Source organism: Echinops telfairi, unplaced genomic scaffold (genome assembly GCF_000313985.2).
Source record: "Echinops telfairi isolate 266 unplaced genomic scaffold, ASM31398v2 ScPeMD7_60;HRSCAF=208, whole genome shotgun sequence".
Classification (NCBI taxonomy): Eukaryota; Metazoa; Chordata; class Mammalia; order Afrosoricida; family Tenrecidae; genus Echinops; species Echinops telfairi.
The window spans coordinates 26,167,611-26,190,196 of record NW_022103958.1 but is presented as its reverse complement, the minus strand read 5'-3'; the positions used below and the strand labels follow the sequence as shown (position 1 = coordinate 26,190,196).

Below are 22,586 nucleotides of genomic sequence, written 5' to 3'. Positions count from 1 at the left end.
ATTGCTTCTCAATGTATCAAATTCTTTCTTTTTTATTGAGCTTTTTATTGGGGGCTGTGTTAGACAGGGTTCTCTAGAGAAACAAAACCAGAATGCTAATAAATATATATATTTATACAGATAGATAGATGTATAACATAAGAAATAAACAGTTAATTAAATTATATAGCAGTTCAAATGGCTCAGTGCAACTCACTCCCATGAGACAATTGTGAGACACTGGCAGTCCTTCAAGTCTTGAGAGCCGCTAGTTAGTCCTCTGTAGAGCAATTCAGGCTATCTTGGCACAGGCAGCAAACAACAAGGTAGGTCACCAACAGTCAGCCAGATGACAGGGTCCAACAGTCCCCAGCTCAAGAGATGTAAATTCCAATGGTGTGGCGAAGCAGGTCCTGAAGGAACTTCAAATTACAGAGACAAAGTCCTTGGGTTAGGGGTCCCACAGGTAGTGCAGCTTGAAAATTGAGGCACAGAACAAGCAAGGCAGCTGCACACTGGTCCGATGATGAAAGCGCAAGAGACAAAAACGGCAAGGCTCACTGAGCCATTCATATCTCTGTCCTTCAATTAATCCCACATGTGTTTATCGGTCAGGTTGGCACAATAAACTAACTACTTCAATCCACCCCTTGCCAATTTGGCACCTGTACACAATTCTTTAGCATGTAATTTCCAGACATTAATGAAATCACACTTATACTTATCATCAAACATCTAGCATACATATAAATGAAAATACTGAGTCCATTTGTATCTGATATATCATACATGAACAAAGGAAAGATATTCAATAAACACATATAAAGAAAATACACTGAAAACTACAAACCTCGCTTTTGCAATTGATCACATGGTCATAACTGATAGGTAGAACTACCTTCTTCTACTCACCATTCTGTATTACCTTTGCCCTCAACAAGTACCTCAGCTGGCTATGGTTTTTTGCCTGGTGGGGTGGCCCAGACCTTCATTCCTGAGGGGTCTGGGTCATTATACGTCCTATCAGGATTGGGTTTCTGTATCTTACCATTTACTTTAATCACAGGGCATGATAGCACTAAAAGTAGGCCTATGGGATCTTCTGGATTCCAGACATACCCTTCTTTACCTCCATTATGTATCACCAGTCCAAATTCTCCTTGATAATCAGGATCAATCACACAGTACAGTGACACCCTTCCTGACCTGTTGATCCAAAGGCATGAGAAGCCCTAAGTGGCCAGGGGGCATTCTCAGCTGCCAGTTCAGTGGAATCTGTGCTGTGTTTCCGGGTGGGAGAGTTCCTTCCTTCGGGGCCAGGACCTCCAGGCCTGAAGAACACAGGGTTGCTGGGACAGGAAGCAAAAATGCTACAAGTGGATCACTATGAGTAATAGTGAGTGGTGCCACTCCAGCTTCCACCCCTTGGTTCCTGGACCCATGAATTCTGGCTATTGGAGACACAACACCATATATTGACTGCTAGTTTAGAGCATATACAGCTTCCTGGAGAACATTGCCGCAGCCCCACAAGTTGTTGCCACTTTGTTGGTGGCATAATTGTGTCTTTAGGAGCCCATTCCATCATTCTATCAAGCCAGCAGCTTCAGGATGATGAGGAATATGATACAATCAGTGGATTCCATGGGAATGGGTCCATTGCCGCACTGCATTTGCTATGAAGTGAGTTCCTTGATCTGAAGCAATGCTATGTGGGATACCATGCCGGTGGGTGAGGCATTCTGTAAGTCCACAAATGGTAGTTTTGGCAGAAGCATTGCATGCAGGGAAGGCAAATCCATATCCAGAGTAGGTGTCTATGCCAGTAAGAACAAAACGCTGTCCCCTCCATGATGGAAGTGGTCCTATGTAATCAACCTGCCACCAAGTTGCTGGTTGATCTCCCCGAGGAATGGTCCCATATCTTGGACTTAATTTTAGTTTCTGCTGCTGGCAAATGGGGCACACAGCAGTGGCAGTGGCCAAGTCAGCCTTGGTGAGTGGAAGTCCATGTTGCTGTGCCCATACATAACCTCCATCCCTGCCACCATGTCCACTTTGTTCATGTGCCCATTGGGCGATAACAGGAGTGGCAGAGGAAAGAGGAGGACCAGTCTCCACAGCGCGTGTCATCTTATCCACTTGATTATTAAAGTCCTCCTCCTCAGATGTAATCCTTTGGTGAGCGTTCACATGAGATACAATTACCTTTACTTTCTTGGCCCATTCAGAGAGGTCTATCCACATACCTCTTCCCCACACCTCCTTGTCACCAATTTTCCAATCATGGTCCTTCCAATTGCCTGACCATCCAGCCAAGCCATTAGCCACAGCCCATGAGTCAGTATACAGTCTCACATCTGGCCATTTTTCTTTATATGCAAACTGAACAGCCAGGTGCACCACTCGAAGTTTGGCTCATTGAGAAGATTTCCCTTCACCACTGTCCTTTAGGGAAATCCCAGAAAGGGGCTGTAGTGCTGCTACTGTCCACTTATGTGCTGTCCACCACCTGCATATCGTGCAGAGCCATCCGTAAACCAAGCATGACTTTTTTGGTCTTCAGTTAAAGTATGGTAAGGAACTCCCCAGGAGGCCATAGGTGCACACTGGGAGAAAGAAGGTAAGGTGAGAGGAGTGGAGACTATGGGCATTTGTGCCACTTTTTCATGCAGCTTACTTGTCCCTTCAGGTCCTGCTTTGGCCCCATCTCTTATATACCACTTCCATTTAACAATGGAGTGTTGCTGCACATGTCCAACTTTATGATTCTATGGGTCAGACAATACCCAGTTCATGATGGGTAGTTCACGCCTCATAGTGACTTGGTGGCCCATAGTGAGGCGTTCAGTCTCCACCAAGGGCCAGTAACAGGCCAACAGCTGTTTTCAAAGGGGGAGTAGTTGTCTGCAGAGGATGGCAGTATACACTGTGATTCACCAATAGGGGTCTGCCACAGACTCCACACTGCATATTTATCTACAACTGACACCTTTAGCACCATTAGGGAAATATCCTGATAGATCCATTCCAACATACCAATTTCCCTAAATTTTTGGATACCTTCCTCTACAGTGTACCAATGTAGGTCAGGTACTTCAAGTTGGTCTAATCTAGGCCATCTGGCAGTCCATGCTTCAGCGAACCAACCAAATAAAGAATTAGATCCTCTCTTTGGCTCTCTCAGAGAGACATTGAAAGAAGAATCTGTGGTTAGGGGTCCCATATCCAGAAACTTAGATCGGTCTAATATTACATTTTGTGCACCAGTGTCCCACACCTTTAGTAACCACTCCCAGGGATATTCCCCAGGCTTCTGCTTGTACGTATTTGAAAACCCGAGCAGATCTTTGTGAGTATAGCACACTTCTTGGATAATCATCTCAACCTCACCTTTAGGAGCTTTCTGAGACTTAATTTTAGTGACAGGTCTAGTGGAAATAATGGGTGGTGAGGCTGTTTCCTGGGTGCTCTCAGCAATAGCTTTCAAGGCATCTGCCTCAGGCAATGCTACCGATGCAGCCTACCTGGCATATCAACTTGAACAATTTGGCTAATCTGCTGAGGTGTGGATTGTTTCATTGATAGTAAATTAATACCTTCAGCTGGGAAGGGTGGATCTATTGACCGGGGTGGGTCAATTGTTTCTAGAGCTCAATATCCCCCTCTTTTGGATCATCAGCCCATGTTTCCATCCCATGTTTCAGGGCCCCAACTTTTTCTTATCAATGCCCTTACTTTGATATCAGACACTGTTTTAGATCTGCAATTCAGCTGACGTTGTAATTCAGCCACTCACATAATGAGACTCTGGACCTGGTTCTCAGCAATATCAGCTCTATTACTAGAGGAGAGAAGGCTCTCCTTTGTAGCACAGAGGGAAGCTTTCAAATTTGTTAGTCTGCACCTGAGGCGTGCTTTTGAGGCTTTGAGACCATCCCTCTCCTTAACTACACTTTCCATTGTAAGAAGGACCAGCCAACCAGCTTCCTATACTTCTCATCCTGGCAAAACTCCTGGAAAATATAAAAAATATGATCACTCAGAGCCTCTCCTTTAACCAGCACTTCATCTATTGGTGGTGATACTGTAGATATTAGCTTTGCTATTTTACACCATTAATTAGTAAGAGTAGCAGACTTATCCATGCTTTGGGGTATTGAAATAGCATTATTAGTGCTGTTAAGACTAATCAGGTTGGAGAGCCAATTTAAGAAGCCCATATTTATGATTTTATTTCTCTAGAAGCACTCCTGATACCAAATGTGTTAAACAGGATTCTCTAGAGAAACAAAACCAGAATGCTAATAATTATATATATATATATACAGATAGATAGATATATAACATAAGAAATGAATGGTTAATTAATGTATAAAGCAGTACAAATGGCTCAGTGCAACTCACTCCCATGAGACATTTGTGAGACACTGGCAGTCCTTCAAGTCTTGAGGGTCACCAGGTAGTCTTCTGTGAAGCAATTCAGGCTATCTGGACACAGGCAGCAAACAGCAAGGCAGGTCACCAAGTCAGCCAGATGACAGGGTCCAACAGTCCCCAGCTCAAGAGATGTAAATTCCAATGGTGTGGCGAAGCAGGTCTTGAGGGAACCTCAAATTACAGCGACACAGTCTACGGGTTAGGGGTCCCACAGGTAGTGTAGCTTGAAAATTGAGGCACAGAACAAGCAAGACAGCTGCACACTGGTCCAATGATGAAAGTGCAAGAGACAAAAAAGGCAGGGCTCACTGAGCCATTCATATCTCTGTCCTTCAATTAATCCCACATGTGTTTATCGGTCAGGTTGGCATAATAAACTAACCACCTCAGGGGCTCTTACAGATATGATAACGATCCATAAATCAATGACATCAAATGAACTTGTACAGATGTTGCCATTATCATTTTCAAAACATTTTCTTTCTACTTGAGCCCCTTGCTATCAGCTCCTGTTTATTCCCTCTCCCTTCCACCCTACTATATATATTATTTCATATCTTACACTGTCCGATGTATCCTTCACTGACAGTTCTGTTATTTTTCCCCCTCAAGGGGGGTTAAACATCCATCATTGATACCAGTTCTCCCTTGTCCCTCTACCCCTTCCCTTCCTGTCCCCTCAGGTACCCTCAGGGCATCGTTACTCTCATTACTGTTTCTGAGGGGTTGATCTGTCCTGATTTCCATAGGTTGCAATCTCTTATCTGTACTAATGTACATATGCCCATCCAGCAGGATTTGTGAGGTCAAACTGGGGCCATGACAGTAGGGGAGGAAGCACTAAAGAACTATAGAGGAATAATGTGTGTTTTGTTGGAGCTGGATGACTTATCCTTTATGTGTATCCTTTCTCTGAGGGAGTTTCTGATTTTCAACACATGGGCTACGGTCTTCCACTCTGACCCCTCTCCTTCACAAAGATATGATTGTTTGTTTTTGATCTTCAGATACCTGATACCATTGATACCTCATGGTCACACAGGCTGGTGTGCTTCTTTCAGGTGGATTTTGTTGCTTCCCTTCTAGATAGCTGCATGCTTAACTTCAATGTGTGGGACCAGCCTCCCTACAACTGCATGGGTCCATGGGGTGGTTGTGCAATAGAGGGGTAAATTAAAGATACATCAGACAAGATAAAGCACGCAAGGGCTCACCTCCTCAGTCATGACTTCAGGAGCCAGGACTGAGCAGAGAAAGAGAGAGTAATGGAATCTCACAATTTTATATAATCTCAGGCATGTAGGCCACTGTCAGCACATAAGTAATAGGAAGGGGTTGAACAATAAGCATACAAGTAACAGGAGGGGATAAGCTATGGGTATACATGCAATAGGAAGAGGAAGGGGTTGTACTAGGGGCACATATGTGACAGGAAGGCACATACATAACAAGATGACTTGACTTTAAAATCAAGATGGCTGTCTAACCTTGATCATCTCTGAGATGGTTTGACCTTCAGCTCCTCTTCAAGGGATCAATCCATTATCCTTATCAGAAAGGAGTAGGCCCTACTTAGGATGGGGCAGACAGTAGGATCTGAATTCTTTTGATGGCAGACAACCTTCAGGCAGATAGTGTTTACGGAGTTAACCTTAAAGCTTATAGTAAGCCAACCTGTGTTTGCAAACGGCACTTTAAATTTGGCATTATTGTGGGGGACATTGTAGGGAATGACTTTTTCTTAGAAAAATGTAAGTGTGACACATCTCCAACCCACAAACTTGAGGGTTTCTTCCACGGAAGCATTGGCCTCCAGACTCCTTAACATATGAATGTTGAGAGTATGCCCACATACATTCTCTTCCCAGTTGTTTCCTACACTTCAAGCTTTTAAGATTCCAGATGCTTTATCATTTAATAACCGGGCACCTTCAGCCTTCTTCACCACATTTGCTTTTGCACCCATTTCGTCTTCAGCTGTGCCAGGAGGGTAAGTATCAGAGAGTGCCACCTTATTAGAAAGAAGTCTTGTTGTGGTGAGGGAAGACATAAGTACAGGCCCAAAGTCCATATGTTACTTTAGTGCTTTAACCTATAAATATAAATTCATAGCCCAATGCCCCCATCTTTATATATTAATATATTTACATATATACATGTCTATATTTATGCATCTACATATAGCTTTTACCTCCTAATTATCTGTATTTCCTTTCACATTCCTCCTGCCCCATCATCATGTTCACCCCTCATTTGCCTCTCAGTAATTACTCCAGGCTGCATTACAATTGATCAAACCCCACCAGGCATTCTAAGCCCCCTCACCATCTATTTTAAATCCCTTGATATTCCCCGGTCCCTGAGTTTCAGAGCTCACTGCTCCCTCACCACCACCACCACCCGTGTTGGTCCCATTGTTTTTTCCTCAGGATTATTTATCCTGCCAATCTTATATAGATAGACATATGATTTAAAAAATTAAAAAGTCTATACATAGTTTTGGGTTAATCTGCTGACCTTTGTGAATGTCCCCCAACCAGGTCAGATAAGGTGCCAAGTACTGCCCCCCCAAGTCAAGGGGTCTATTTTTTGGGATACCTCGGGGACTTTGTGATTTTGCTCCCATTGCTGATCTCTAATGGTACCTTTGTGATTCACCACGCTGGGGAGTGGGGATGTGGGGGTTAGCCAGGACCACTTTCCGCACTGTCTCCCATGTTGTCCTCTGTAGCACTTTGAGACAATAAGGGGAGGACACTTCTTGAGCTGGGGCCAACCCTATGGTCCCCTGAGTGCATTGGCTGCTCTGAGCAGGAGCATCACCCTCGAGGCTTGGTGGGACAGGAGGAGGTCCACTGTCTCTCTCTCATTCCCTTTTATTTTGTTTTCATGTGGACAGGATAGACTGGCTACTCTACCTAGTCTGTATTTTCAGTGCTGTCCTCTGTAGCACCTTCTTCTAGCGGGGTGGGGAGGGGGGAGGGAGAAGGGGTCAACATATCTCAGATTGGGGCTGACCTCACAGTCCCTTCTGTTCCATGCAGGTATGTTGCCCTCAAGGCTTGGCACACCAGAATGAGAGCCAATCTCTCTCTCCCTTTCCTGTGGAGACATAAACAATACCTTCTTTGAATATTCTTATGATCAAGTTCAGATGTATTCTTCCCCATCAAAACTCTCTTCTCCCATCAAATACTCAAATTCATGCTCCATTATTCTTACTTTATTGTTTTTGCCACAGCTTTTGGTTTGTTTTATTATCTGACGTTTTTCTTGCTGGAAGGGGAACAATCTGTCATCCAGGTTTCTGTTTACTGTATGCTGCATCTTAATCTTATTCTTTATGAAATGAGTGCTCTCCACTGACACTTCTTCGGACACAGAGTTAATTCCTTAGTTTATTACCTTTGGTGAGGTCCATATGTATAGTTCCCATTTATGTTGTTGATAAAAGGTGTTTGCAATGAAGAAGTTGTTATTCTTGCAAAATTACATTATGCAAGAATGTACAAATGTCCAGCTTTGTTTCTATCATGTGGGCCATTTTTTCCAGCCACAGATTCTTCCTCTTTGTTTCCCACTTTCTTATTCTTCTCACCAGTAATAATTACTACATCTTAATTGCATGTTTGTTCTAGTCCAGGGTGAACAGAGAAACAAATCCAGAGACACTCATATATGTGTAAGAGAGAGCTTTATAATAAAAAGTAACTATATTGAAAAACATCCCAGCCTAGTCCAGAGCAAATCTATAAGTTTGATACTAGCACATAAATCTGATACTAGTCCATAAACCACTTTTCAGACTCCAGCAGTCTCATGCAATAATGAAAAATTCAGGAAGATCACAGGCCAGTGGGTGCAAAGTCTTGTGGATCCATTGGTGGTGGAAGTATCTCAACACTGGTGTGGGTCTCCAGGTGGCTTCTCCAGCTTCCCGAGTGTGGCCCTTTAACAGGAATGTGAAGCAAAGCGAGATAAAGAGGAAGTTCCCAGAATCCTCATGAGAAAGCCACGCCCACAAGGTGTCATGAGGTTGTGATGTGATTGATTCCACCCCAATACTTATTTATCAAGTTGACAGAAAATTATGTAACTACCATAATGTTTGATCAATTTAAGACCGAAGAATTTGATAAAATTCTTGAATTTCTTCATCACTAGCTTTGGTGGTTGGTGAATGGGTTTGAATAATAGTTGTATTACTTGCATTCTTTATAGGAGTATAAATATTATCCTATCACAGATAACATTGTACTTTCAATATAGATCTGAAGTGTTCTTTTTATTAATGAATGTGACAGTACTTCTCTTGAATTTGTTATTCTTGCAATATTAGGCCAAACCATTATTAGATTCATTATTCATCTCATAGTGAGTTATGCCCTGTGAGGAAGTCAAGGTCCTGAAAGCATTCCTATATCCCTGTTACACTGGTTTATTCTACTTTTGGACTGGTTTATTCGACTGTTTTGAGTGCCTCCAAACTGTGTAGCTTGTCATCTGGCCATGTATCAGTCCATGCTCTGAAGACAGTTACACAGTTTTCAGTGGCTAATTCCTCAGAAATGTATTGCCTATATTTTTTTCTTTCTTCCCTGACTCCAGTCTGAAAGCTTCACTGAGACCATAGGTTGCCTGCTTACCATTGGTTACCCTGCTAATATTTGAAATACCAAAGGCATAGCATCCAGTATCACAGTCACCTTAACACAACAGAGGCAAGTGGTGGGGAAAAAATCTTAGAAACTGTATAGATTGTGTGGTAAAGAATTTCTGATATCCTTTAACTTCATAAGAAGGAGGATAATCAAGATCAATATCTCAAGGCTGATTGCTATGAAGTAGAGGTCAGACTTACCTCATCTCTCCAATTTTTATATACTAATTCTGATAGTAGTCATCCGTCCAAAATTAGTCTCTACTTCTCTAGTAGATTTGATAATTCATTGCAATGGTCACACGGAATTCACAGTCATGGAATTTGTTAGGGATATAACAATTTTCTAGGGTTATAATGAATTTGGGATCAGGGATAACTCAGGATACAGTTCTTTAAGCAAGATAACCTCTTCTCATTAAGATTAGAAGGCTGGCCTCTTTGTGATCCTTGCTTACTTGCCATCCTGCGCATCTTTGCATAGACTCGGTCCTACCTTTGCAAGTGTTAAAGAGCTCTTTAACTTTACTGATGAATGCCCATGGCCACCCCTTTCTGTCAAAAGTATTCAGCAATCTCACTCGGTGGGTTGGCATCCCCATTCTTTGCCACACTGTTCAATGAGTCTGCTGTGCGAGCTCATGATAGGCTCATTGGTTTGCTGTGGTTGTCTCTTTGCCACTACTCCTCACCATTGTGCACCTACTCCTATAGCTTTCCGTCTCTATCTTATGGGTCTAGACAGTCCTATGGGTACAGGTGTGCTCCACTTCTCTCTCTTCTTGGTGTTAGTAAGGACCACTTTCCTACCTCTGGAGGGACTCATTTTTAAGCCTAGTAGGATGACAAAACTGACCGATCTCCCTCTGTATGGTTATATGCACTTTATTTGCATGGCCCCACTCTCACAAGAGTGTCATTCACTTTAGTTTCATGATTAGCAAGCTGTCTATTCTCCTTGTTGGATCACAGGTACCTTAATTGCATAGTCCTGTCCAATCATTTGCTGAATGTTCCCAAGACCATGCTGAGACAGGTCATATTAAACTGATCTATGGATTCTCAGAAGGTAAAAGGCTTTTTATATAGGAGACCTACTCGGTGACAAAAGGAGCCCTCATACCATACTGGTTATGTGATGGGCTCCTATGCTCCAAGTCAGCAGTTTGAAACCACCAGCCGCTCTGCAGAAGAAAGATGATACTTTTTATTCCTATAAAGAGTTGGAAAGCCAGCTGGACAGGTCTACCCCTCCTATAGAGTCACTCAGTGACAAAAAGAGGAGGGTACTCTGAAATGTCAAGCTCCATATTTGCTTCCCCAGATTTTACGTCTAGCACTTTGAAATTGTATAAAGAAAATGTTGCCAGGCCTAGTGTCTGACTTAATTATCTCCAAGTTTTTACCTCCTATACTCACTCCTGTCTTCTATTTATTTATCTGTTTCTTTTTTTTTTTTTTTTTAGTTCAGACAGCCTAGGGGACTCTACTAAGGAGATTCACTTTCTTCTCTTTCCTCTGTGTAAATTCTAGGCTACACTACTCTTTATCAGTCAACACCTTTCCTTTGAAATAATGAATTAAAAAATTTATGTAGATGTTTACCTTATAAATGCTTCATTTCTTAGCTAAAATATTCTTAGATAAAAGGGCAGTGGAGGCCTAAGTTCATTTTGACATCTTGAACTCTGATTCTTTCCAATTTCAACAAATTGATGTTCAATGGCACCTTGAGGTTACTCCATGGATGAAATGAAGAAATGCACAGAACAAATAGAGCGAATAGGTGGAACATTTATGTAAGTGACGAACAATTCCATTTTACTTCTAAAAATCTATTTAAAAATTATATCAGAAATGCGAAAGTTCCTTTCTCCCCACGACGTTGTTTATAATAATGATACATATCAGAAGTTGGAGCAAAATGACCGTTCCGATTGGTTCAGACTCCCAGTGGCCCTGTGCACACTGGAGTGAGGCTCTGGCCAGCCCTGCTCCTTCTTCACACTCGCTGCGGTTGAGCCTGTGTTAGGGTCATCACTGTGCCAGTCAGTCTGCTCTAGTCTTCCTCTGCTGCCGTGAGTGGGAATTAGCTTATAACATCCGCTCAGATCTTTGGGGTGATGTTTGCTTTCTTCCTTTCTTATGTTCTTGAATGTCCTCCCACAGCTTCTCGGGTGTTCTGCCATTACTGGTCCATAAGGCACTTCAATCCGGAGATACTCTGGACATTCTGGTGAAATACACTCAGGTCACATTTGGCTCTTGTAGACCGGTTTTCGTTTTCTTTATCCCCATTCTGAACTTACATATTTACAAATGATGATTAGCCTCTGGATGTGTTTTAGTTAGTAATATTGAGCTTCTCCATTGTCTCTTACCATAAAGATAGTCCATTTTATTCCTGTGAACTACATGTGGTGAAGTCCGCATGTTATGTTGGTTTAAAAACACAAAACGCATTTTCAAGGAAGAAGTCATTGGTCTTGCAAAGTCCTATCATAGGGTTTCTAACATAATTTCTATCATCAAGGAGATCTTTTCAAACTACTGTTCCTTACTCTTTGTTTCCAACTTCCACAGTCTAGTTGCCAATCATTTTTAATCCATCTTATTGCATGTTTGATTTCAGACTGAAGAACTTTGTACACTTCTTAAGTTTCTTCATCACTAGCTTTAATGGTAAGTGCATAAATTTGAAGAATAGTCGTCTATAGGTTAGGGTATCACATACCCACGGCCGCCCACTGACATGGAGTTGGTTCTGACTCATAGCAACCCTATGTACAACAGAACAAAACACTCCTGGTCATGTGCCATCCTCACAATCGTGGTTATTTCATGTTTGAGCCTATTGTTACAGCACTGTATCAAGGAACCTTGTTAAGGGGTTTCCTCTTTTTGTTCGCCCTCTACTTTCCTACGCACAATGTGCTTTTCTAGGGACTGGACTCTCCTGATAACATATCCATACTAGTGAGAGAAATTCTCAACACTATTACTTCTAAGGAGCTTTTGAAATCCCCTTATCCTAGCTTCTGTGGAGCATTCTGGCTCTGCAGCTTCCAAAACAGAAATGTCTGTTTTCCTGGTAGTTCATAGAATATTCAATATTCTTTGCTAACATTGTAGTATAATTGTATTACGTCTTCTCTAGTCTTTGCTATTCATTGTCAGCCAATGAAGCGCCACAGCCATCAAGTTGATTGCTACTCAGCAACGCTTTGTAGGGTTTCTGAAACTGTAAAACTTTACAGGCTCACACAGCCTCATCTTCCTCCAACAGAGGATTGAATAGTGGACGCAGACACTGACTTTGTGTTTACCAGCCCAATGCTCAACCCACATTGTCCCCACAACTGCTTAGAGTATCACAGTCATTGGTAAATTATAGAACAGTTAAAGGTGTATTGCTAAGTCAAATAAAAAATACAAAGACACCAAAAACAACAAAAGGTACAAAATATCTGCAAAAACCTCTTATTTTAGTTAACGATGTATTCAAGAGGAGGTAGAAAGAAATGGAGCAGTATGCTGATAGCTTCTGAGCGTGGTACGATCATGTGTGGTTATCATAGGTCACTCCTTGTGGCTTGTATTTTATTAAACACAACATAAATGTGTTTTAATAAAAACAATATTTTAATAAAAATCATTTCAGCAAAATATTTTGGTAAATTAAAAAATAAAAAAAACCTATAAATCACAATAATACACAATTTTATGTGTAGTCTGCAAAATTGAAATGTCATGCTGGTTAGTGGTTACCCAGTATTTTAAAGCATATAAAATTGGAAGAGTCTGTCCTGACTCTATAACCATTTTTATGCAAATATTAACAACATACTATATATTTTTGCAAACTGCAGCAGCCCCCTAATGTGTTAATTCCCTATATGTGCTATATGCTTTTTATGTGCTTGAATGTTAGTTCTTAGGGAATGCTGTATGATAAAAATGCAACCATTTTGATTTATTCTTTATTTATCTTTCTTTTTTTTTTTTGTAATGACTACAACTTTAGTCAACCCCCTATACTGCCTTTTGATGCTATTACATAAAATCTGTGTGATGTATGCAAAATTTATTTTCTGGTTTCCTGGAACTTCTCATGAGAAATGCCTTTGAACTGGGCCTATATAAATTAAATAAAAATAAAATGAAAGTAAAAGGTGACACTACTCTGCCCAAACCCCTCCTTTGCAACCTGAGAGCAGTGAGTCCTGCATTCTCACTGGTGAACGCTTGGTGGCCTCGCCACATTGCTTACCCAAGAAATTCGCAACCTTGGATTGCACACTGAAATTACTTGGGAGCCCTAAAACTCCTTGCGCCCCAGCTCTAGAGAATCAGTTTTAAATATTCTGGGAAGTGAACTTAGCATTCTTATTTCAAAATGTCCCTAATACTAAATTCCATGTCTGATACAAAAATTTCCTTGGTCTATTTTTAAGAACATTAGTAAAATACTTTAATAATGTTTTGAACCATGCACTGTGTTATTTATAATAACATCTTAGATAACTACACATTAGTCATAGTACTCATTTTTATGTGTGTGATTTAGAAATCTTGCTAGATTATTAAATGATCATAATTAAAAAACAACAAACTACCACTAGCAGATTCATTCCATATTCAACTTCAAACAGAGCATTTCATCAGAACAAACACACTCCGCCAGGTTACACAAGCATTTGACATAGCAATTGAAGGAGGTTGCCTTTGAAAAGAAAACAAAGTCTACTGGACCATAATACTCATGTCAGTTCACTATAAGCATGCTCACAAGTTAGTACTAGTACCAGCTTAACAAGCACACTCGTCTCATAAAACTTTCTATTTCTATTCTACTTCATATTTCTGTTTTTGTATAGTTTGCCATCCCATACTGCCTAAGAAATTAAGTGCCCTAACACCCCATTTCTTTCTTCACTTGACTGCATCTCAATTATTTTACCAAAATGTCATGTATTTATATAGATTTGTACAACTCCAGGCATTGCATCACATACACAATATTTTAATACCCTCTGGCATCAATCTATCATTCATTCAAGTTAGAGAACATCACAGCTTCTTGGATGTTTAAAGCACATAGATATGATGATATATCAATATTTATAATGAAATTGAGCATGAAGTTATACCTGCTTATTGCATCTCTAAGCATCTCAGGAATCCATTTGACTGTAACGCTTGTCCAGGGAATATGTATTAGTCAGCATTCAGTTAACATCTTCAGGGATCATGTCTATGATTAGTTAGAGTCAGTTGTTTGTCATACTTTTAACTGCGTGGAGAAGAGATCAAGCAAAATCACATCAAATGAACTCAGTAATTAAATAAAACACACGTATGCATTTAAGAAACATGTTGCTTTAAAATGTTAAAACAAAAAAGAAGCTATTACTGTTAAGTGTCCTTAGTTCAGACACATAAGGGACCTGCATACAATTGAGTGAAATTCTACCTGGTCCTATTCCATCCCCATAGTGACACTTAGGTTTGAGCCCATTGTTGCCATTACTATGCTCATCCATCTATTTAAGGGTCTTCGTTTTCACTGAAACCTCTCTATCTAGCAGGACGCCCTTCTCCAAGGAGTGATCCCTACACATGACATGCTCAAAGTAAGTGAGACAAAGCCTCACCATCCTTGCTTCTAAAGAACATTCCAGTTGTACTTCTTACTACACCGATTAGTTCTGGCAATTCGGGGTATATTCTATATTTGTTGGCAAAGCCATAATTCAAAGGCAGCAGTTCTTCTTCAGTTTTCCACATTCATTGTCCAGCTGTCACCTGCATATATGGCAATTGAAAATTGCCATCAATGTGGCTTTTTTTTTTTAACTTCAAAGAGATCAAATTAGCTGCAGACCCTAATTTTGCTTCAGGAGTGCAGAGTACAAACTTGGAGGATTTGATCGGCTGCTGGAGGGAAGTTTCCAAGTATCAACAGGTTCTGCTGCCGTTTTTTGGAACCTGAGCAATGCAGTCCATTAGAAGGTTTATTTTTCCACTGGTAGCTCAAAGAAAACATTGACATTATGGCAGGTTAATTGTATGTAGCTAGTGTTTCCTTACATGGTGAATTTTCCCATTGTTCAAAATGAGTGCCTTAGAGAAAGGGACTTTCAAGTTTCAATAGATTCAGATCTGGAAGATTGCCCAGTTTAATTTGTAATATATCACGGACAAAGTGCCTTTTTACCTAGCTGGATCATTCATCAAAAATCCCTTCTTTTATCTACTAGCTATGTGACTGGCATGTTACTTTACCTCTCTCAATGAACTCAGAGCCTCAATCATATTATTTGTAAAGTGGGCTTAATAAATCTTGCTTTACAGAGTTGTTGAGTGAAAATGAAGAGACATGGCTCTCGCATAGCTCCCGGTATATAGCAATGTCATCAACTAAATGCCACAAAAAAACAATCCAGTTGTCATTCACTTGGTCCCGATTCATTTGAACTGCAAAGGACAGGGTTTCCAAACCTGGAATCTTTGCCGGAGGATTCCTGATAGCACAGCGGTTAAGAGCTCAGCTGTAAATAGGAAAGTCAAAGGTTAAAATCCATAGATGCTCTGAAGAAGAGAGATGTGATGCTGTCTTTTGTATAGATTCACAGTATTGGAAACCCGCTGGGGAAGTTCTACTCTAAACTAGGGGTGGCTATGCGTTATAATGGACTCAGTGGGACTGCAATCTTTGTAGGAGGCAGCCCCTTCCTTTTTTCTTGGACAAGCTGGTGGGTTCAAAATGTGCCCTTTGGGTTAGCAGCTGATGGCTTAATCACGGTGATATCAAGGCTCAGGCACATAGTAGAGATTCAGTAAATAACTCTTCATTGCTTTATTCTGTCACCCATTAAACTTTCTTTTCACACTGAATCTACAGAGCCCAATCATATCTATACTAAACAGTTCTTCCTACTATCTTCAAAATAGAAGTCATAGCAACCCTAGAGGCAGAGTATAACCACACGCCCCACCCTTGTGTATTTGAGACTGTAAGACGCCAAAGGAGCAGAAAGCCTCATCGTTCTCCTGCAGAGGATCGAGTGTATTCAAACTGCTGACCTTGTGCTTATCAGCCGTGTATACCACCAGGGCTTCTCACAAATTCTATAGTGGAATAACAATAACTACTGGATTTGCATTACGAAGCACTTGCCCTGCATTCTTTCCCATAATTTTCATAACTTTTGGGGTTACATACTGTGTTCATTTTTTTTTTACAAAGGAAGCAGTAGATTCGCCAAGAGTCGAGATAAATTACCAAATGTGTAGTCCATGGGAAACAGGCTCCATCGCAAGCAGGGTTTATCTTTCCCCTTCTCTCTTAATCACCACAGTCGAGGTGCTGAGTCACATTTTACTCAGGCTGGCTCTCATGTGACAGCGTGGGATTCTCCTCTAGGACTTTCTCATCTGTAATGATCCCAGAAGCCAATTACGCAGTCTGTTCTCTCAAAGGTGCTTCGGTGGGTTTGAATTGCCCATATTTTGGTTAGCAGCTGAACACTCAGTCCTTGCATTACCAGGAATTGAAGCAGGGGTGCTATTGCAGGATGTAATAACTATCATTTGGAGGGAAGATTGGGGCAGAATTCAGTTACAAAACATGCTGGGACTGGTTGGTTAAAGATTGCTAATTTTGTTGGGAGGCTTAGAATTGTTTAGTACCTTCTTTTCTCTCTCTTTTTGTTTTCTTGTCTTCTGTGAGCCTTTAATTCCATTCTTCAAAGAACATTGCACGATGTCAGGGTACTCCACCTCTCCACAGCCCTCACATCCTCCCCTACAGTCATTCTGGGAAATGCTGATCCAAGTCATCATAAATATGGAACCTTGGTGGACTGATAGTGCCCATTCCTCTTAGATGTTCTTCAACATACTTACTCATTTTTCTTCTTAGTGTTATGGAAAGTGAAAAAACAGAGATTTCAACATTAATAGGCACTGTTTGCTTACTACTTACCCTGCCTATACAGTAAATGTACACAATATACTAAAAAGAATATACAGGGTTCCTTCAGACCAACATAATTTGAGTGCAACCAACTAAAACAGACATCTTTCTAATCTTTTAAAATCAAAGGTTTTCTCAGGAAATGCTTTATATGAAAGTGTTAAGACATTGTTTGATGCCGTCTACGAATTTAACAGTTTAAATTGATGGAATGTCTGTCGGCCTCCTTTCTTAACAATTATTGTCACATGAGTACATGCTCACTTTAATTCTATAAAATAAGAATCTGCTCGTTTTCATTGTTTTTCAAAAAGTGTTTTCTGTTGTGAAGGTAAAAGATAGAATTTTCTACTGAGACTACAAGCCTATTTCAGAATTATGTAAATAAGAAAAATCCATTGGAAGAACATAGCACTTTCCAGTTGTGGTAGCTTCATAGCCAAGTTAAATCTTTTCAAGTGTTTATTGAACACATTCAGTCAGTCCTCGTGGCTCAGTTTCAATATATAGTCAGCATCTGACCACTGCTTACCATTTACCCTGCTAAACCTTATTCCTCCCTGCTATCATCTTTCAGTAGAAAAATTCAATAAAGCTCCTAACTACTCTCCCTACTCCAACTCTTACTGTTTTTCAAGCTATGTTCCACCTAGCAGCTACTACAAATTTACAAAAGAAGTAAGAAATCTTATCAATTCTCTGCTTAAATTCTAGCAAGGGTTTCCAATTATACTTGAAACAAAATGTGGACTCCTTAGAGTGGACACCGTTTGTCAGTGGCCCCCCTGTGGATATGAAACCCAGAGAACACTGCCTGCTCTTCTGGCTGTTCAAGGGGATGGAGGGCCCCTGATCAAGCTCACATCAAGACAGCCTGTTGGCTTTGTGATCTTTGACAGCCGGGCAGGAGCTGGAGTGGCCAAGAATACATTGAACAGCATTCACTTTGACCCGGAGAGCCTGCAGACTCTGAGGCTCGAGTTTGCCAAGGCCAACAAAGATGGCCATGAGCAAGCTAATGGTGACACCCCACCCCTCCAGTGCTGACCCCTCCCTGGAAGCATACTTCATTGCATGGGACCCCTATGACCTGATGGGGGCTGCTCTGATCCCCACATCTCCAGAGGCCTGGGTGCCCTACCCACTACATGCCCCAGAGCTGACCCCAACTATCTCACATGCTGCGTTCACCTTCCCGGCTGCCACTGCCACTTTAGCTCTACCTGCTCAGGTGTGCTGGTGTCCTACCCCTGATGCCACCCAGCAAGGATGGAAGTATCGCCAATTCTGTTCATTCTTCAGTCTTGTCACTGCAGCTTGAAGCCCTGGCTATTGTGTGGACCCCTTGCAAGTCAGTTTTGGGGATCTGTATGGTGGTACCTGGAGCTTCTCCACTTCTCCACTACTGGGAAGCCTGTTTAGAAAGGCCGCTTTCTCCAAAGACTGAATTTTAAGCCTGACTCAGTGGAGTGCTTCCCACGTCCTGTCTCCCCTGCTGGGAGGATCTGTGGGCCTCCTTGTTGGGACACCCGGACACCCCCTTTGCAGACCTCCCTAGGACCTAGCAAGGCCCAATCTCCTTTCAAAACTTGCTTTGGTAGCTCCACTTCAAGGAAAGGGTGACATTTGATTTTGCATGTTTTCTTAAACACTTATATGTGTATATGTGAGTGTACAGTTCTCACATGGGTGTCATCATAGCAACAGGTCCCGGCCACTCATGGCTCATCATTCCTGGTCCCCTTCCCACGCCCCACATCCCACACTCCTAAGTCCTCCTGCCCCTTTTAGGACCCAGCTCTGCATCCAGTTCTTCCCCCAGGGCTCCACCCACACCCACTCCAGGCTGACCAGCTACATCCCAAACCCAACTAGGATATAGCATTTTCCCGTCAAATAAAGGTCAGCCTCCTGTGAGAAGCCTCCCTGGCTGTGTTGCTTTACCTCATTGCAATTGGCCCTCCTTGGCACCAGTCTTTATTCTTCCTAGAGTACCAGACAACCAAAAAGTGAAAGTGTTTTGGTACCCTGTGTGACCAAATATTTATGCATCATAAAGGAAAAAAAACATGTGTAAACCTCATCCCGATCCGTTCTAGTGCTCCCTCCCCTCTCCACTTGACTCAGCATTCGTTTTCCTCATAAATCATACTTTGGTGAATGGGAAAATAATTTATAGATTAAATTTAATATTATCTGTTAGCATTCTCAAATTATGATATTATATTTAATTAGCCTTCAATATGGAACATGTCGCTTTGTAAGTGGATCCAACCTACATAATTTGTAGATTTTTTAATACTAGAAATTGTGCACCAACATAGAAGTAAATGAAAAGCCCACTGTTGTTGGGTTTATTCTGAGATATAGTGACCTTGTGGGAAAAAGTAGAACTGTCCTTAGCATTTTGCAGACTGTAAATCTTTATGGGAATAGACAGTCCCATCGTTCTCTCACAGGAGCTTTGAACCCCCAGCATTGTGTTTGGCAGCCCAATATTGAACCCACTGACATTGCTCTCAGAGCTCCTTAAAGTAAAGAGAAGTATCTTTTTTTATTCAATACATTCTAGGGTCAAGTCACTTTGTAGAGAGTATCTAGTTAATCCCAAGAACTACTTGAGGAGATAATTTTATTATCCCAGCTACCTGTGGTTAGAGTTGCATTTTGAAATGGTTGTCTGTTTTGTTTAGGAGACAAGGTTAGTAGAGAATGTGGTTTTGAGCCTATCTTGTAAAATATGAAAGGAACAGAGTAGGCGAGCAGACGGGGAAAGGTACGTGCCACGTGGACATCGCTAAGGCACAAGGAAACAAGTTAGAGACAAGGACCTTTCTTTAAAATGGAGAGTAAAACCCTTCCCTTGAAGTCAGTGTCCATCATTCAAACATCTAAACTATGAAAAAAATAATTTTTGGCTTCTTAAAACCATCTATTTGTGGTATTTTGGTTCTGTCAGTAAGAGACCATGAGGACAGGTGGTAAACGGGAGTAGGGAGTCAGAATACACACGTCCAGTGGCATGCCCAATATAAGCTCTGGCGGCTTTACTTCGAACTGGTGGCATTATTGGGTCAGCATGGGACTGTTAACTGCAAGGTCAATGGTTCAAACCCACCAGCTGCTCCTCAGGAGAAAGCTACGGCTACCTACTCCCATAAAAATTTACAACTTTGAAAACCCTATATATAGGGTTTGTAGAATTGCAATCAACTCAGTGACAATGGATTTGGTTTTGCTTTGGGTCTGAAAACCTTGAAAATTTTAAGTAGAGGTACAGGGTGCTTTTACTTAGGCTTTAAAGGGCCACTCTGGCTGCCATGTCTTGTGGGCACTATAGAAACAGGGAGAGAAGTTGGAGGCTTTCACAAACTATGGTCATGACCAGAATTAGGGAACTTGAGCAGGTGTTGATAAATGGTTCAGCTACATATATAATCGAAAGTAGATCAGACGGAATATGATGTGCATTACATTAATTTATTCATTCAACAAATACTTATTGAGGTCAAGATGACACCAGGTTTTAGAATCATAACAGATGTTCCTGTGAAACAAAATAATGGAGTTTCTGTTTGCTAGATGACAATGACTTCTATGTTTATTTCACATTTCCTTATTGTGTTATTATAGAATGAAAGGACATTTGTGAGAATAACTTTTCTTTCTTTGGCATTATGATTTTAAGGTTACTTTCCAGTTAAGCTTTGAAACATTGACAAAATTTGTTCCAAAAGCATTCGTAATTTATATGGATTTTGTTTTTAAAAAAAGAAGGAAATATTAGTTCTCAGTTGTGGGAGGTATTTTATGAACATTTGGTTTTTAACATATTCCATATTTTTGTTTTGTTTTTGTTTATTCATCTTAGGGTGTATCTCAGAGATGTTATGTCATTGGAGGCCACCCACTTGAAGATGTATTACAGATTTTTCTGTCTTGGCATATGAAACCCAGGACTGAGGAACTGATAAGGACAGGAATTAGAATAAGAGATTTTTGTGGGGTGGGGGTTCAAGGCTGGTGGGGGGGCAAAAGAGAGACGATGTCAAGGAGTTCAGGAAGAAAAAGAGTGTTTGGAAACTGATTATGGTAGCAATTGTACAATTCTGTTTGCTGTGATTAAACTATGCAATGATATGCTATATCTATTAGCACCCAACAAATAATAAATAAATACATGAATAAATAAATTAATTAAAATAAATAAAATCTAGGGAAACAACTTGCTTTTTGTAGCAACCAGTTATAATCTTGCTAATAAGATAGCTGTCATTAGACAAGCAGTAAAAACTCTTGTGTGATTTCGAGACAAATTGCAATTAAAATGTTTAGATTATAGAATTTTCCACTCAGAATTTCCAAAATAACAAGTACTTTTCGTTATTATTTTCCTTTTCCCATTAACTATTCTATTAATGATGAAGTTGTGTTAGGCTCTACAGGAAATTAAAGGCAAGAAGTAATATCAGAATAAAGACAATAATGAGTAAGGCTTGTCATTTGGATAATTGAATCCAATTTCAGCAAAATTAAATAAAAGAGGCAAAAAGTGAAGAATGACAACAAGAAAAATAAACAATAAAATATATTAAAATCCCTAAGACAGAATCATCAGTTCTTGTTGGGACCATGGGACACAAGGGCTATAGACTATCTGGAAAGACTTTGTGAAGATACTGACTTTTGGCAAATCTTACACAATTAAGATTTCCTTAAGTAGGAGGTGTGATATAAGGATGTACATCTTCCAGTATTACTTGTACTATAATACTTAAGAGGAGAGAAGTCGAGATCAAATAAAACTAAACTAACAAATGAAAATTCTCTGTCTAAAAAGTAGGCTGAGTGGAAGGGTGTTGTTGGCTGTCTGTAAGTTGGTTGTGACTCGGAGACAGTATGTACAACTGAAGGAAGAGACTGCAAGAGTCCTGACGCAGCTTCACTCACAGTTGCTATTATTTCTTCCCATTGTTGGGGCTGCTATGTCAATCTGTCTCATGGAGGGGTTTCTTCTTCTTTTTGCTAAACCTCTACTTTACTTAGAATGAGGTCCTAACGGGTCCCTCCTGATACGATGTCTGTGTATAGGCGAGTAAGTCTACCCATCCTCTTTGCTAGGGAGTGTTATGGCTGGACATTCTTGTTTGTTTGTTCTTCTGTTTTATATTTAATGATGTTCACCAACATCATAATTCAAATTATTTCTCAGTCTTCCTTATACATTTTGTATGCATATGAAGTTATTGAAATAACATGAATTGGTGAGGCACACTTTAGTCCTTGAAATGATTTTTCTCTTTAACAATTTAAAGAGATATTATAAAGCAGAATTGCCTAATGCAATTCATTGTTTGCTTTCTTGACTGCTACTTCCATAAGCATTAACTGAATTCAAGGCTTGAAGTGTTTTCTTCAGTCTTTCAGTCTGAGGAATACCAACCACGTACCTCCCCTTTGGTTTCTAACTCTAGGTCATTTCATTATAATACTTTAATCTGTCTTCTTGAACTGCCCTCTGAAATCTGT

General features: G+C 40.7%; 1 protein-coding gene and 1 pseudogene across 1 annotated transcript in view; both read left to right on the top strand.

Moving 5' to 3' along the window:
• ANO3 (anoctamin 3) overlaps positions 1-22,586 on the top strand; it is a 225,775-nt gene that overhangs the window by 4,503 nt on the left and 198,686 nt on the right. The window lies entirely within an intron of this gene.
• LOC105979110 lies at positions 6,029-18,378 on the top strand (annotated as a pseudogene).